This window comes from Chinchilla lanigera, unplaced genomic scaffold (assembly GCF_000276665.1).
Source record: "Chinchilla lanigera isolate Chin_1 unplaced genomic scaffold, ChiLan1.0 scaffold00124, whole genome shotgun sequence".
In the NCBI taxonomy this organism is placed as follows: Eukaryota; Metazoa; Chordata; class Mammalia; order Rodentia; family Chinchillidae; genus Chinchilla; species Chinchilla lanigera.
This window is the reverse complement of record NW_004955525.1, coordinates 2970359-2986350: the sequence shown is the minus strand read 5'-3', so window position 1 is coordinate 2986350 and position 15992 is coordinate 2970359. Positions and strand designations below refer to the sequence as shown.

Sequence of the window (15992 nt, the reverse complement as noted above, 5' to 3'; positions counted from 1 at the left end):
ATATAATACTATTTTCAACCATGGTTAATTTGAACATTATAAAGTGGTCTAAAATATTAATAGATCTTATTTAGTTTTCATTCTGCATTCTGAATAATCAATAAAATATTCAGATACTATATCTGCTCAGACAATGGCATGTAATTTGGAAGGTTATAAAGTCAATTCAATTAAATATATATTATATTTTTCCAAAAAGTAAAATTCACCTATATCTTTGATAGTAAAGCATAGCATCTATTTTTATGGCATACTCTTTCTTTTTATCAAATTTCCAATGACTTTATTGAAGAAAAGATTCAAAATTGCCTCTTTTCTACACACACACAGAAAAATAACTAAGAATGCAGTTTTTATAAAAGTGGTTCCTTTGTCTCTGAAGACATAGTAACTGCCATGTGTATTGGCAGTTACTTGTAACTAGCACACACTGATAAAGGGCTTACAATCCTGTGTGTGCACAGGTGGAAGGTTCTGTTTGTGGTAGGGTTGGAGTGGGGGGCTCTCAAAATGACCCATGGTGAGAACACATCAGAAAGCATAGGACGCAAAGAAACAGTGTTTTAAATTCAGGAAAGTGGACAGTTGCTCCTTATAACGACAGGAGCAAACTCAGAAGGGAAGCCAAGGCTGCTTCCCTCTTGTAAAAACCTATTTCAGAATCTTCCCAATTTGGCGCCCAGATCGGTAGAAATGACTGCGCAGGCTTATAATAGCACTGTGCTTCTTCCCATCGGCAGCAGCAGCTGGAATCTTTGTCTCTTCAGCTTTCAATTTCCTCTCCCAATTTACAGTTCAGGGAACTCCCAGTGCAGTGCCTAAGCTTTTGATTGCTGCTGCCACTACTACCACCACAGCATTTCTTTCTGAGAGGACCCTCAGCTCCGTCTAGGGAGTTTGTTGTGTGAGAAAAGAGACTACCAGACATTTTTACAGAAGCCGCGATCTTCATATGCTTCCTTATCAAGGATCGGGGGCAGGGGACAGCGGGAATTTAGCACTTGTAACTATTATGGCTTGGGAAGAAAACTTGCTCTCCAAAATGCTGCTAAATAAATAAATTGACTACGGACAGTGAAGGTGGGAGCTGAAAAAGAAAAAAAAAAAAAAGGCGAAGGGGCAGAAAGCGGGGTTAAGGAGGAAAAGGGTAGGGGAAAACTCCAAATCTGAGTGATAACCGCGTTCAAAAATCCACCGTGCACCAGCAAGTAGCCTTGACTTCAGCCTCCAGCACCTCTATGCGCCAGTGGGGAGCAGGGGAGCTGGAAGTAAGGGCAATGAGCAGAAGCGCTGGAAGGGACCTAAGGAATCAAGGGCAAATGTGTGTAAGGACCAAGTGCCAATCTGGGCAGTCTGAGCTCCGGGCCAGGACTCCCGTACCCGACCGACTCTCCTTCCGCCTCCGAGCCTCTAGGGGGCTGACATCATCGCCAGAAGGAGGGGCTGTGCCAGAGAAGGCAACAAGAGAACCAGGATCTCGGGAATTCCTCGAGAATGCTCTCCTTACAGCTTGGAAAACTCAGCGCCCAGAGAACGGTGGTGGGACTCAGCTCTTGGAGCTTCGCGCAGCAGTTCTTAATTTAGCAGAGAGAGAGAAACGTATCTTTAGATCAAATCATGTCCATCTCTCGGTGGTTTCCTGAAAAGCCTCCTCACACAGTCCACGCTGTCTCCGATGAGCCAGACAAAGAGAATTGGATATATATATTTTTGCTTTCCAGTGCCTTCACACACACACACACACACACACACACACACACACACACACACAAGAACAGTCCTGAGACTGAGATTTCCCGCCGTGATTTTGAGAATGTGGCAAAGAAGATTACAAGTGGAATTACATCTGGTTTCTACCAAGTTGCTACGGTCCTTAGGAATAAAACCCATCTTTTTTCTTGAGTCACAGCTGGCTTACTTTCTAAGGGAGAAGACGTTTTCTTTCAGTCACAAAGCGCCACCACCTTGTCCGATGTGATACTCAGTGTTCGGAATCCCAGCTCCTCAGGTTGTTTCTTAGTTGCAGTGCTAGCTCGGGTCACGCACGTTGCTCCTCCAACAACATCGCTCTAACTCCATTTTTGCCCTCTTTTCCTTCTACCCTGATTTTCAATCAATTTTTCCTCCCATACAATAAAATTTGTACAGACGTACTGTACCTCCTATGCTAGGTTTAGATCCTATCTCAGCAGGTTTCTACACAAGGAAGGACACCTTATTCTATTTCATTTGTTGCTGTGGCGGTTCACTTTTATTTTTTTCTGTTGTCCTAACTCCTCTTCTCTCCGGGTTTTTCTTTGTAGTTGTGTGCCTCAGTGGCGCAAGTTTTGGATTCCCAGACTGGACACAACCTTTTGGAAGGGTGCCCTTCTCTCAAAGGCTAGGGCCCTCCTGCAGGCGTGCGCGCTCACACGCAATTCACACAAACATCTCAGCGACTCGCACCCTCAGCCACAAAGGAGAACAAAACAGCGGAGCCGTTATAAGCCATTCTGGAAGCAAAGGGAACGTGCTCAGTTAAGCTCTATAATTCTTTCATTGTGAAGGCAAGATAGCAACTCCCGCTTGGCATTAGTGATCACTCAAGTGAGGAGTAAATCTGCGACTGACTGAACTCTCCTGTTTAAGTCCTGTTTCTAACCCAAGGCCGACAGTGGCTCTACTCTACTAAAGTCTGTAAAGAAATATCCTCATCTGCAGGTTTTTTAAGTTACCTTTTCCAATGACAAGGACATTAACAGACATTTTGTGGAAAGGAGCCGTTTTACTATACACGCTTTAGGAAAGTAATTTCTTTATGCAGAGGTGAACTGGTTTTAGGGTCTTAGCGCCAAGTGTTTAGGGGACTGGTGGGTGTTCTCTCAGCTAAGGGATTACACGTCATTTCTTTAGAAAATGAAGCACCCTTTTATATTGGGCTACATTCTTAGAAAGTCATTTTTTATTGGATGCCTTTTTCTTTTTTTGGCTACTCGATTATGAGAAGTTGCCTTTAAAAAGAAAGGTTGAATTTTCCACACTTATAGTCCCCACATCTAGCGTGTGCTGCTTAAGCACAGCCCCATAAATAGGGCGGGAAGGTCAGGAAAGGCTGGGAGGCGAGTGTCAGGAGGAGCTGCTGGGAGCACCCTGCAAAATCATTGAGCTCTTTTTTTCTCTGGGAGGGTCAAGCTCCCCACCCCCCAGGATTAAATCCAGCCTGTCAAGGATCCAAACTGAAGCATCAAAGAGAGGCTTTCATGGGGCGGATGCAAAAGACAGGAGGTGGATTCTCAGCTCTGACCATTGCCCCTCAATTCCAAACCTCCAGCAGTCCATCCCAAGTGTCTGAGGCATGTTCTTTTTTCTGTATCTGCCCAGATCTTAGAATTTCTTTCATCCTCGCTGAAGCTGGCTGTTTATGTGTTAAAGTGAAAGACAATTTTGCAAAACCAATGTCGGGGAAATTCATGCACCGACACTTTTTTTTTTTTTTTTTTTTTTTGACAAAAGTGAGTTCGCAAAGTAACCAAACCGATTGGTGGCAGTGCCAAAAAAATATTCTCTCTGAGCTCACCCCAAGGGTTTTCTCTTTCTCTTACCCCTAGGGAAGAGAAGGAGGAAGCGGAAGAAAGGACATCAGCAGCATCTTTAAAACATCTCTGTGGTCATAGTCCAGACCCCAAGCTCAGGCACCCAGCAATCTCCGCGCACTAACTGCGGGACCTGTCATGCCTCCCGCGCCGCAGTCCGTTCTGTCTCCCGGACCGGATACTTACCTAGTCTAGGACACCTTTCGAGCAAGACGAAGAGGTGTAAGAGAGAAAAGGCTTCCGTCCGCTGCACGGAGACTGTGTTGTAGCGGGCTGTACGCCACACCTAGCAGTTCGCAGAGCAGCTGGAGTCGTACAGACTCTTTCTGAGGCTGTTCAGGCCTCTGAGGCTGTCTGGGATGCCTGTGCAGCCTCTGTCGCCACCGCCAGTGCTACTCTGCTCTCTCTGGCTTGCCTTCTGCTCTGCCGCACCGGCCCAGGCGTGCAGCTAAGGCTCACTGCTCCTCCCACCCTGACGGTTTGCGGAATGCCAGAAGCCAGCCGTTTTAAATGCAGAAGGGGGAGGGACTAGACTGAGCAGGAGAAGGGGGAAGGCAGGGGGGCGAGCGAGCAGAAAGGAGGGTGAGAAGTGAACCAATGCTCCCGTCTCCGGCTAGGAAGAGACAACGCTGCATCGCCTGCTGAGAACCCTCCTCTGACCCCCACTACCTGCAGTCTTCCTTACCCTTCTGCTCAGGAGGCGGGCTCTCCCTTCCCACCGAGAACTGCCCAGGAAAAGGAGGCAAGGGAAGGTGGTGAACTTAGGAAGTCACTAGTCCTTGCCTGGAACCGGGGGCTGAATTCATGCTGTGGGCACATTTGCACACAGGATCCGCTGCCTGGGAAAACTCAAGCTTTCCTGTGGCTTGCTACCCCGAGCAAAGGAAATGAGGGCATACATTTCTCCCCTCAGTCCGGCCTGTTCTTTAAATTTCGCTCATTTACGTTATCTTAAAGAAATGTTGTTATTCTTATTCAGTATGCTTTTCTCGAGATCCGCCTGGCTGCCCTGACTCCAGCAAGAGAACAAGCACTCAGAAAGCAACACCATTTTCTCATACAAAGGATACTTACGTAGACTAGTGGAAGTAGAGGAAAGAGCCGGGCAGTCTGAGCCAAGAAGCTGTTTCTACGTATATCATACTCTGCCCAGAGCCAGCAAGGGTACCAAGGTTGCCTTGCCAGACTCAAGGTCCAGGTGTGATGGGGAGTGGGGTTCAGCGTTTGGTTACTCCAGAGAACAAGTAAGAGTAAGTTTATGGAGGTGGATCCCAGTGGCCTGCCTTAGCAAGGTTCTGGCTGCATCGCTGCTGGGAAGCGATCACCATGGGGGTCATCATTATGGGCATGGAAAGCCTGTTTTGAAGGTAGGAAAGGAAGCAGCAGAAGAAAGAATCCCATCAGGAGCCTCAAGGCCAGTGTTTGCCAACTCACTCCAGCTGCCTAGTGGTCTATGCCCCAGGCCAGGCATTGGGGTGTCAGCGTTCCTAAGACCACTAAAGTAGCTAGGTACTGTGTGACTGTTTTCTGACTCAGAAGTGTCCTGAGTATTAAGAAGCAGGGGCTAATTCTCCTTTTCTGGCAAGGTATTAAAAACTATTTACTCAGGGGACAAAGAATGGGGTGAATTCTGTAAAGTACTCTTGTGTGCGGGTTTTAGGCGAATAATCCACTGTCTTTGCTTAACCTCTAGAGAATCTTTATCTTTCTGGTATTCTGTTTTGCTTTTAAAAGCAGAGGAATATCTCCTGTACTGGAAGGCCTCAAAGTAGACTGGATCTGGCGCCATGAGCAGAGTAACATGTTTTAGTTTCTGTTTGCTGAATGGATTGTGGAACAACTGCAGAGGGATAGAATAGTAGCATGGAAAGATTTTGCTGTTGAGCTTTTTTTTTTTCTTAATTGCTTCCTCACAGAATTTTTTTTTAATTAAAGGGCAATTTTTGAAATGACTGCTTTCCTGTGTCTTCCATCTTCTTAACTGCCTCCTTTCCAATTCATGGTATTTTTAAAAGTTAAAAACTTGATTAACTACTCTTCACAACCCATTTTTGGGTTTTCTTTTCTTTCTTTTTACTTGGAATTTTTCTTTTTTACAAGTAAAACCACTATTGGTAGAAACCAGGAGAAGTGCACCAGTATGAAAGAAAACATAAGGAAGTATTTATTCAAACAGGTCTAAGTAGATACCTTACCATTATATTTTATTCCTCTTGTAATTTTGTCTTCATTGTTCATACTATCTAGCATAACCATTGTCATCTTTCTGTGAGATAAAATCAAAATGTCAAATGGTTACTGCTCTGTCTCTTGGAGTTTGCACTGTTGAATGATACTGTATCATAAGAGATGGCAGGAACTCAATGAAAATAAAATCACTGATTGATCTAGAACAATGTAACAAAGTCATTTTATAGGAGTGCTTTCAAAGCACTAATAATTATCCATAATGCACACATTAAACACTAATTAATTGATTTTTAAGATTTGTATCTAAACCTGAGGAGGAGAGAACTATTCAGTATTTGTTCTAAAGATTTAAAGTTATAGTTATGCAATTCCAGAAACTGAAGCTCAAGGAAGATAGATAAGTTACACATGATTATGGAGCTAAACAGCACACATTAGATTTTTATTCAGCATAAATAAATCCTAAATTCAGGTACATGGGCATGGGTGCTTTACAGTTAATCTCAATTCTTCTATAGTATAGAGCACAATCTTTAGTTTTAAATGTATAGTCCAACAGAAAATTATCTCTAGAAAGATTACTTAGAGACTAGAAATAGACTAGAACTTAAGTTCAACTAAGTAGCAAAAAAATCATCTGAGAAAATGTTTGTTAAAAAGACTAAGAGAGACATCTTAAAATAATAAAAATAAATTTCCAATTCTCTTTTCTCTTGTGTTCTGTTGGTAGCACCAATGAGCAGTGCAATAACCAAAGGACCAAAGTGCTGACAAAAGCTCTTTCTAACTCTAAAAGGATTGATGAGTGATCTGCTCTGCCTAGCGAGGACTTTCCTTTATCAAATGTATTATGCACCATATGAGTTATATAAATTGTCTTATTAATTCTCAAAAAATCCTATGAGGAAACACTATTAGGTCCATTTGATTTTAATAAATGAGTAAACAGAAACTAGGTAAAATGTTTTATAGCTATGAAATATACAGCTGGGAAATACAAAATCTTGTTATTTCCAGTCCATTTTGCTATCCCTCAACATATGGTCCTTAGATTGTGTGTGTGTGGTTACATCTTCGTATAATGTACATTCTATCAAAAATTTAATAACAAAAGCCCTCAAAATGAGAAAGTGCACTGTGGCAATCTGCTTTATTGGAGCAGAACACATGAAGGAATTGTGATATTTATTGCACATTGTTTTTTCAGTGTTCCTGTTAGGAACCTCAACCTTGGTTCGGCTATAACCGTAAAAGTGAAATTATGGTAATATACATGCCCATAAACATGGAAATATACCTAATCTCAAGGGTAAGTGATAAAACCATTATATGGTGATATAATGGATCAAAGAAGAGGTTTTTAAGAACTTCAGTGAATAAGCCTGTTCAGAATTGATTAAAACTGAAAAATACTGTGTTAATCTGAGGACTGATTGATGAACCGTGGTGTCCTAGTAAAAGAAGACACAATAAGGAGAAATGGCATTGCCTACTCATGTACCTTTGATCTTTCTGAAAAACTATTTTTGATATGAAATTTATGAAACAAATCAGATAATATGTTATTTCAGTTGCCTTTACAGTGAAACACCTCTAATCAACAAATCTACATCTGACTCTGATTTGCCTTGCTCTGTAGTCTCTGTGTAGAGAGAAAAAGGACAGTTTGTGCAAATGGACAAGTATTTTTTTATATCACATAGTTTTAACAAATTCTAATCATTTTGAGTTGTACATAGCGAATTTAACTGTACCTTGTGCATAAATGCTGTAATCAATAGATCATCTTTGCTCTTGGGAAAGTAGGTAAGACTGCATAAAATACATTGTCCATATATTTCATGTTTAATATTGTCATCAGCAAAGATTGCAATTAGTAGGAAACAGTGATACTCTGTAGTTAAGAAAAAGACTTTGATTTTAAGCCACATTTGGAGTCCTAGCTCTGCCATTTCCTAGCTGGTTGTTCTCAGACAAATGTATCTTTATACTTGTACTGTTCAGTAAGGTAAGAACTAACCACCTGTGGCTGGATTTTTTTGTTTTGTTTTGTTTTTTTAAATAAAAGGAGGAAAATATTAACAGACAGACAACATTTTACAAAATAGCAAAGGAACAGTACAGACAGTACGGGGTTACAAACAAAGTGGTAGGGAATTAACAATGCTTGTTGTACTACATATTGATATCTTCAAAGTCGTTTCTCATGAAAACAGATATAGACATACAAAGCTGATCAACCAAGGACTCATTGACAGCTTCTTTCAGCAAAGAAATACAAGACAGTAGAACAGCCATGTTGACTATCCTGCACATACATACAAACTTTCTCCTTCTTTCCCTTCTCTTTTCCCATATCCCAGTTTCCCTTTACTTTTGAGTGCTTTCCTATCAATTCACAATGTCTATCACATCTTGTAGTTTAAATTAACTCTTTCAGGTTTTACACTAGAGAAACAATGTGGTGCTTGCACATGTATGTTTGATTTATTTCACTTATGAGTATAGTCTCTAGTTGTGACCATTTACCTATAAAAGCCTCGAGTTTATCTTTCTTTACAGGCGAGTAATATTCCATTATATAAAAGTACCACAATTTTCTTATCCAGTCCTCGGTGGATGGACATTTGAGTTGTTTCCACATTTTAGCAATTACAAATTGTGCTGCTATGAACATAGGTGCACATACATCACTGTGATATGATGCTTTTAGATCTTCTGGGAAAATACCCAGCAGGGGGATAGCTGTGTTGAATGGGACTTCTAGACCCAGTTTTCTGAGGAATCTCCAAACTGATTTCCACAGTGGTTTCACCAGTCTGCATTCCCACGAGCAGTGGAGAAGGGTTCCTATTTCTCCACAGCCTCGCCAGCATTTGTTATTGGTTGATTTCTTACTGCTAGCAATTCTTACTGGGGTAAGATGGAATCTCAGTGTTGTTTTAATTTGCATTTCTCAAATGACTAATGATGTTGAACATTTTCTCATATGTTTATTTGCCATTTGTATCTCCTTGTCTGAGAAGTGTGTATTCATCTCAGCTGCCCATTTTTGGATTGGGTCTAAAATTTGGAGGGGCTGATATTTTTTAATTCTTTATATGTTCTAGATAGAAGCCCTTTGTCTGAGGGGCTGTTGAGCACACACACTGTGGCTCACCCAAGTGGAGTTGTGCTGGGAATATAAAATTCATGTCCTATTCTGAAGCCATAGCATGTGAATATACATATTCACATACTTGTATAAAATGTCATTAATATTATATATCAATTACACAAACCTATAAAAATTTGAGTAATTGGTTTACTATATTATTCTAGTTTATTTCATGTGTTTCTTTTCAATACTTTTAGTGTGCTTCTGCAAAATTTAAACCTATATATGTGCACTGCATTGTATATTTTGAGGGCAGAGCTATCCTACAAAATCTTCAATTTCCTCACCTGAAAATGAGGCTAATAATCATATCCACCTGAATATGCTGAAGTGATATTCAAGTAAAAAAAATGATCCTAAAATGCTTACCACAGTGCTTGACCTTAATTAAGAACGTCACTCTCTGTCCTAGTTACTCTTCCTGTTGCTGAGACAAAATACCTCACACCCAGAGTTAAAGGAGGAAAGGTTTATTTCAGCTAACAACTAGTAGAGGTTTTGGTCCATAGTCAGCTGGTGCCAAGGTAGGGTGGCATGCCAAAGGGGCATTACAAAAGAGAAACAGTTCATGCAGGCAGAAGGCAGCAAAGCAGCAAGCCAGGTCAGCAGCATTCTTTGTGTCTTTTATATTCTCTCCTTTTTATTCTGTGCCACACCCAAACTGAGGCATCATTAACCTTAGCATCACACCATAAATCAATCCCAGTATCACATCCTTAATTCCAGCATCACACAGTCTAGACCAAGCCGTCTCAAAAACAAACAAACAAACAAACAACTCTATATATGGCCTCGTGAGGCTTTGGGGTGACATCTAGATATAAACATAGCACTTGCCAAGACTTCTGAAGTAAAGATGTTATATAAAATTAAAAGTTAGTAAAAAAATCTTAATGGGATAGGGTCTTCCTGTAGCAAAATCCTTAAGAATTCATTTATTTTTTTCATCCACAGTAAAATGATTCTTCTTTTCCCTTTCAAACATACATGTAAGTCTGCTGTGGTGGCACATACCTGTAATTCCAGCACTCTGAAGGTGAGTCAGGAGGATCACTGTGAGTTCGAGGCCAGCCTAGGCTACATAGTGAGTTCAAGGTGAACCTGGACTACATAGTGAGGTCCTATCTCAAACAAAACAAAACAACATATATGTGATTTGGTAATGGAAAGGATTATTTTGTAACATAAAATTATAAAAATATATGCAAGTATTTTCAAAAATTAAAAGTATTTTAATTCTAAATATTTTTACTTTCATTTGTTCAGATACTTTTACATTCAATTGGTAGATATTTCTATTGCTAGGGTATTCAAGTCACAAATAAAAATAAGTCTGCTACTGGTAAAGGCAAAGAAAAGGCAAATTAATTTATGATGAAACTAAAGATGTAGAAAAGGGAGAAACGCTGGTAGACACAGACCAATATGTTCTCAATAGTTTTAAATGCAGTTTTTGTTACCTACCTGGTGACCAAAAGTATCGCTCAGCTGGAGACACTAGAGGGTGCTATTGCTGAAAATTTACAAGGACGAATGAAGTACTGTACTGTATTCTGACATCCTTCCCCTCTGTACTGTTAGAGATTGTAAGAATTTGTAAAGGGCATATCTGTAAATTGAAATTAACACTTCTCCATTCTGTTCTAGACATGACTGGTAAGGTGTTTCTTTTTTGTTTTTTTCTGGGACTAGCTTCACAGCATTACCAAAATAATAACATACTAGAAGTCTGCTACAGTGATTTGGCAACTAATTAGGAAAAGTTTGAGTTAGCAGCTTGCTCTGAGAAAAACTTTTCAAAAGCTCAAGAAAGGGAAGAAGATGAAGAAAATACCCATCAAAGGGCTTTTCAAGGCACAAAGATTAGGAATTCCAGACTATCTCAGCAACCTATGTAATTAATTAGTGGAGGGACAATGACTTTGTAACTGGATCGTATAAGATTCTTTTCCTTCTAGCCTGGTGTGGTGGGGCATGTCTATAATCTCAGCACCAGGGAGGCTGAGGCTGGAAGATCACAGCAGGAGGATCACTGTGAGTTCAAGGCCAGCCGGGACTGCAAAGTGTGTGCAAGTCCAGCCTGGAAGATTCTTTTCCTCCTAGACTTGAACAGTTTCATGGTTGCGGTAGACAGAAGCTGCAGCTAAGACATTTCCCCCGCCACAGGAACTTGGGAATTATAGCCTTTTGTACAGCTGAAGCATGCTGAAGCACTGGCCTCTGATTAATGCAGTTAAATGAGTACTAGTATGTGGTGCTGCAGACTGTATCAGGTGATGCACTGTGTCTGTGTATTATTTGCTGTATTTTCATAGCAGCATCTGTGTAGAGAAGATTATTGTGTCTCTTAAACAGTAGAAAGTTCAGAATGTTATTCACAGGTTCTATCCTTGTTTCCTGAAAACAAGTTTTAGATTGAGTAATCCAAATGTTATTGGTGAAGAGAAAGGTCCCAAAAGGTTTTGTTTGTTGAGAACATAATGTTTATTTGTTGCTTTTAACATTTGGAATGAGTTTTTGCATCCTATGAAAATTCCTATCTAGCTATATGTTTAGGACATAGGTATCAGCTACTGCTTTTAATTTAGGGAATACACATATATACATGGAAACAATCACATATTTCCAAAGCAGTATATTGAGATTGTTGAAATATACATGTTTTGAAGAGCTCAAACTAATATCATACTATTTAACAGTGATGGCTGTGATTTAGTCAACAAAATAATTAATTAATTACTAATGATGGACTACTGTAGACATTCCATTTAAAACTACCAGAGTTCCATTTGGATAATAAAATGACATTTTATTTTTTATCTAAAATTAAACAGTTTTTATGTCATAATTTTTTTTTTTTGAGACAGGGTCTCACTACTTAGTTTTGGCTGGCCTTGAACTCACTACAGAGCCGAGGTTGGCCTTGAACTTGCAGTGACTCTCCTGCCTCCGCCTTTCAAGTGTGCTACTGCTCCTGGCTTATTTCATCATTAGTGAAACATTTGAAATTCAGTTTTCTGTCTTTGGATTAAATATAAATACCCAGGATTTGTCTTAATTACCAAATGCAGCTGATCTCAACTATTTCCTTTTTATCACATTTCATAATAGATGAATAATGGCCACTCATTTTACTTTCATGTAAAAGAAAGATCACTTGAACTTTTAAATTAGTTGTTCTTGCTTGACTAATCTCTAAATAAAGTGAAACCACCAATGGAGTTTACCATACCATCGTTCCTATTGCGGTTAACTTTTTGATAGGTAGATAGTGAAGAGAAAGGCCTTGGAACATGAAAGATTCTTATTTTAAGGAAGAAGAGGGTGGTACAAAATTGGCAATGAAAATAAAATATTGTGCCTAGATCCCTTCTACTACAGATGTTATTACTAGCCTCTAACTTCTCTAATCTTGTTGCTGGAGCAAAGAATCTTTCAGAAAGAATCTTTCAGTTGACTTGGTCAACTGGTTGTTTTCAAAAATTTAATCTCATTTTAAACTTAGTGTTCAGTATTCTTGCGGTGAATCCAACAAAACTGTATTGTCTAGTTTGAACAATTAGCCACTTACCTCAACTATCTGAAGACACTGAGTATCCACTATGAACATGGTCTGATACTTAGAACATTGTCGTGCTGTCTAATTACTACCAATCCTTTTTCCTAGTGACCTGGGCTTAGTGTTGCTTGCTTGATTCATGTTCATGAAGTCAATAAAACAAACTTTGCAAAACTGTGCTAACATAAAACAAAATAATTATGATTTTGACCTTACATTTTATGTTTTATGTTTTTAGACCACTTATTCTGTTTACGATGCTGAGGTATTTACACTATGTTGATAAGCCTTTTGTAATTCATCACAATAAGTAATGATATGTTATTCAAAGATGTTTATCCCTGATGTGTACAAGTGAATTACTTAACACCCATGCTTTCAATCCCATCAATTTTGAATGATTCTTCAAAAAATAACCATGAGGACATAGCAGTTATTAAAAAATTGAAAATAAAGTGTCATAAAGTATGAAATTAAGTTGTTATAAATTTGTTAAGTGATACAAGTTTTCAAACCTTTAGGAATTATTAAAATTGCCAGTTTATTTTTTTCACAAAGATCCCCTTGGGGAGAGGGCAAATGGGTTTCTGCAATGGCTATATGTAATTTTTCAAAATTCCATTCACAAATACAATGTGCAGCACCTTTGAAGTATATCTCAGTCAATGACATAGACAAAAAATGTATATCTTCAGTTAGCTAAGGACCTCAAGAATTAGATTCTTAAAAAGAAAATAATAAAGAATATTACACTATATTTGTCAGCTACCAGTATAAATTAATGTCTCATGAAAAATTAAATGGTACAATGAAGTCTGTACTAAATTAACCTTTATCTTTAAATTTGTGTCATGCTATTTTGTTTTTCAAAGATTTCTTTGGCTTCACTATTGATAAAAAAGTATAAATTAACAATTTCACTGAAATATAATAGCTGCTTTTTATACTTTAAAGAAATACTTGGGTATGAGATGGAGTCAAGACTATCAAAATCATGAGATAAAAGTATCTTATTGTTACATTGGATTTCAACTATCAGGCAACTATAAATTATAAACCAATAAAATCTTAACAAAATTAACTTGGCTAAGAGTTTTACTGAACTAATAATAAATAAACTAAACTCTCAAATTAGAGATACTACTTTGTCTTCAAAGCATATATAGGAATTAATAATCTGAATTAGGTCCCAGAGAAAGAGGGGAAGGGGAAAGGAAGTGGGACATTAATGTTAAGTAAACCCAGAGTACTGGGGGCAGAAAGTCGCTAAGGATCTTTTTGGTGCTACTGTATTTCTTTTACAGTTACAATTTATTCTACACTGCTTTTGTTCAATGTTTCAATAAGTTGAGGAGAAATGGAAGTAATAACAAAGACAAATGAACAAAAAACCCCACAGTAACCACCATCATTACAGTTGAAGTCACCATTCTCTTCTAAAATAATTCTGTTTCTATATATTGGAAAGAGAGAAAAGGGTGTTAACAGTCAGTAAATGATGGAGACACAAAAATTAGTCTTTAGACTCTATTGCTATACCTCTAATGCATCTGAATTCCCCAGACCCAAGTTGAGGCAGTAAGTTTGAAATGAAATAAGAAGGGAGAAGACAGTAATGCGTGTATGCTGTGGACAAGACTTTCTAGGGGTAACAAAGGAACAAATTGAAGTTTAGGAGGTTGGAGTAGTATAGGGGTAGAAAACAGGTTTATTTAGCGGAGCTCCCTTAATATCTTTAATATGGAAATATGAGTTGGGGCAGAGAGATATAGCTTATTCAAGCAGGGAACCCTCTCAGGATAGTAAAAATTAAATGATACAAAAACCAGCTGTATAGGTGTTTTTGATTCTGGAACTTTGTTAGTGCCATCACAGAAAGATTAACTTCTGTGCATATAGTTATGTCATGCTTATATTAACATGTTTATATAGTGTTATCCCCGCATGTGCCACTATCCAAAGCAGACCTGACCCGATTTCCAAACTGGGGATGTGATGAGCAATTTGTGCATATAGAAATGCAAAGAATTTATTAAAGAAATCTGTGCATTGTAACACAACAAGAGATCCATTGCAACTATTGCTTTTTGGCAGATTACACTTTTTGTCTAAAACTTATGACGTACAACAATTTTAATTTAATTAGGTATTTTCTTGGTGGGGGCTATGTTTTTATCCAATGTCATGAATGGAACAGAAAAAACTATAGTACTTGTTATTCAGAAAGTCTGAGTCCAGTTTGGGATTCTATGGAATTCTAGCTGTGGAACATTTGGTAAGTTGTTTAAATACTCTGATTTTCAATTTCAATAACTATGTAGTAAGAAAATTACTTTGAGAATTGTTGTGAGGAATAAATAACATAATGAACTTAAAGTCTGCTGATGGAGTACCTGACACAAATATTTTAATATAGTATAACATTTCAAAATTTAGACTTCATTAAACACATAAAACAATAATTGACTTTAAAAAGGAATGAAGAGAGCATAGGTATATTAATTATTTATTCACTTGTTAGTTTATTTGTTCATTCATAAGCGAATTTATTGAAAACTTTATATTTGAGGCATTTTTTCAAAGCATATTCCTCAAGTAGCCTTCTACTTTATGGTTGCTTTATAGTGATACATAATAAGATATTTAATCCTGAGTACAACCTCAGTAATTAAGGTAGGCAAGAAGTAGAAATTAATAATTTTAATTTGCAGGAAAAGTGCCATCATATTCCACTTAACACATAATATACATAGCCTGTGAGGAGTTATTTTACCGTTAAAAATAATCCAAGATTAATATTAATGGTTTCCATAATATATGCATGTACATTTGTGTGTTTATGTGTTTGTGTACATCAATTCCCCTTATCTTTGGGGAAACAAATGGATTCACAAACTGGATTCAGGCTTTCTGAATAACAAGTACCATATTTTTTTTGTTCCATTCATTGGAGCATTTCCAAATCTCCTAGCAGAGGCACTAAACGACAAACACTTGGAAATATTGGATACACTATATACTTTTTATTACATACATATTCTGTGTAGGATGATACAACATACAACTTTCTTGCTGTACATTCTTTTGCTCCTCTTTGTGTATGTGTTAATAAACAGTTTACTAAACTTTGTTTGGTTGTTTTTACATTGCTGCTAGAGATTTTGAAGTTTGAGAATCTGGACCTCTAAAATTAAGCAACTATAACTGTAATCTCTTTAACGCTGCATTGGCTTTTTTATTTTAAAGATAAATGGATGAAAATATAATAACAAACACACATACATTTACAGAATGACACAAAAACAACACAAGCAATACTGAATTTCAGACAAGGTAATAGGAAATTAACAATTGTTGTATACCTATTGATATCTTCAAATTGGTTACTCAGGTAAACAAATATAGACATATAAGATTGATTAAACAATTAAATCTTAATTGGTCCTTTCAATAAAGCAATAGAAGTCAGTAGTACAACTATGTTAGTTATCCTGTGTGTATATATATATATATA

The 15992-nt window shown here is 38.0% G+C and overlaps 1 protein-coding gene across 1 annotated transcript in view; it reads right to left on the bottom strand.

The window, feature by feature from the left end:
- Positions 1–4131, bottom strand: part of Pcdh11x (protocadherin 11 X-linked) — a 937510-nt gene extending 933379 nt beyond the window's left edge. Inside the window, exon 1 of the mRNA XM_013507344.1 lies at positions 3759–4131. The gene's annotated coding sequence lies outside the window, so the exon portion shown is untranslated. The remainder of the gene's footprint in view (positions 1–3758) is intronic.
- Between the last annotated feature and the right edge of the window lie 11861 nt (positions 4132–15992).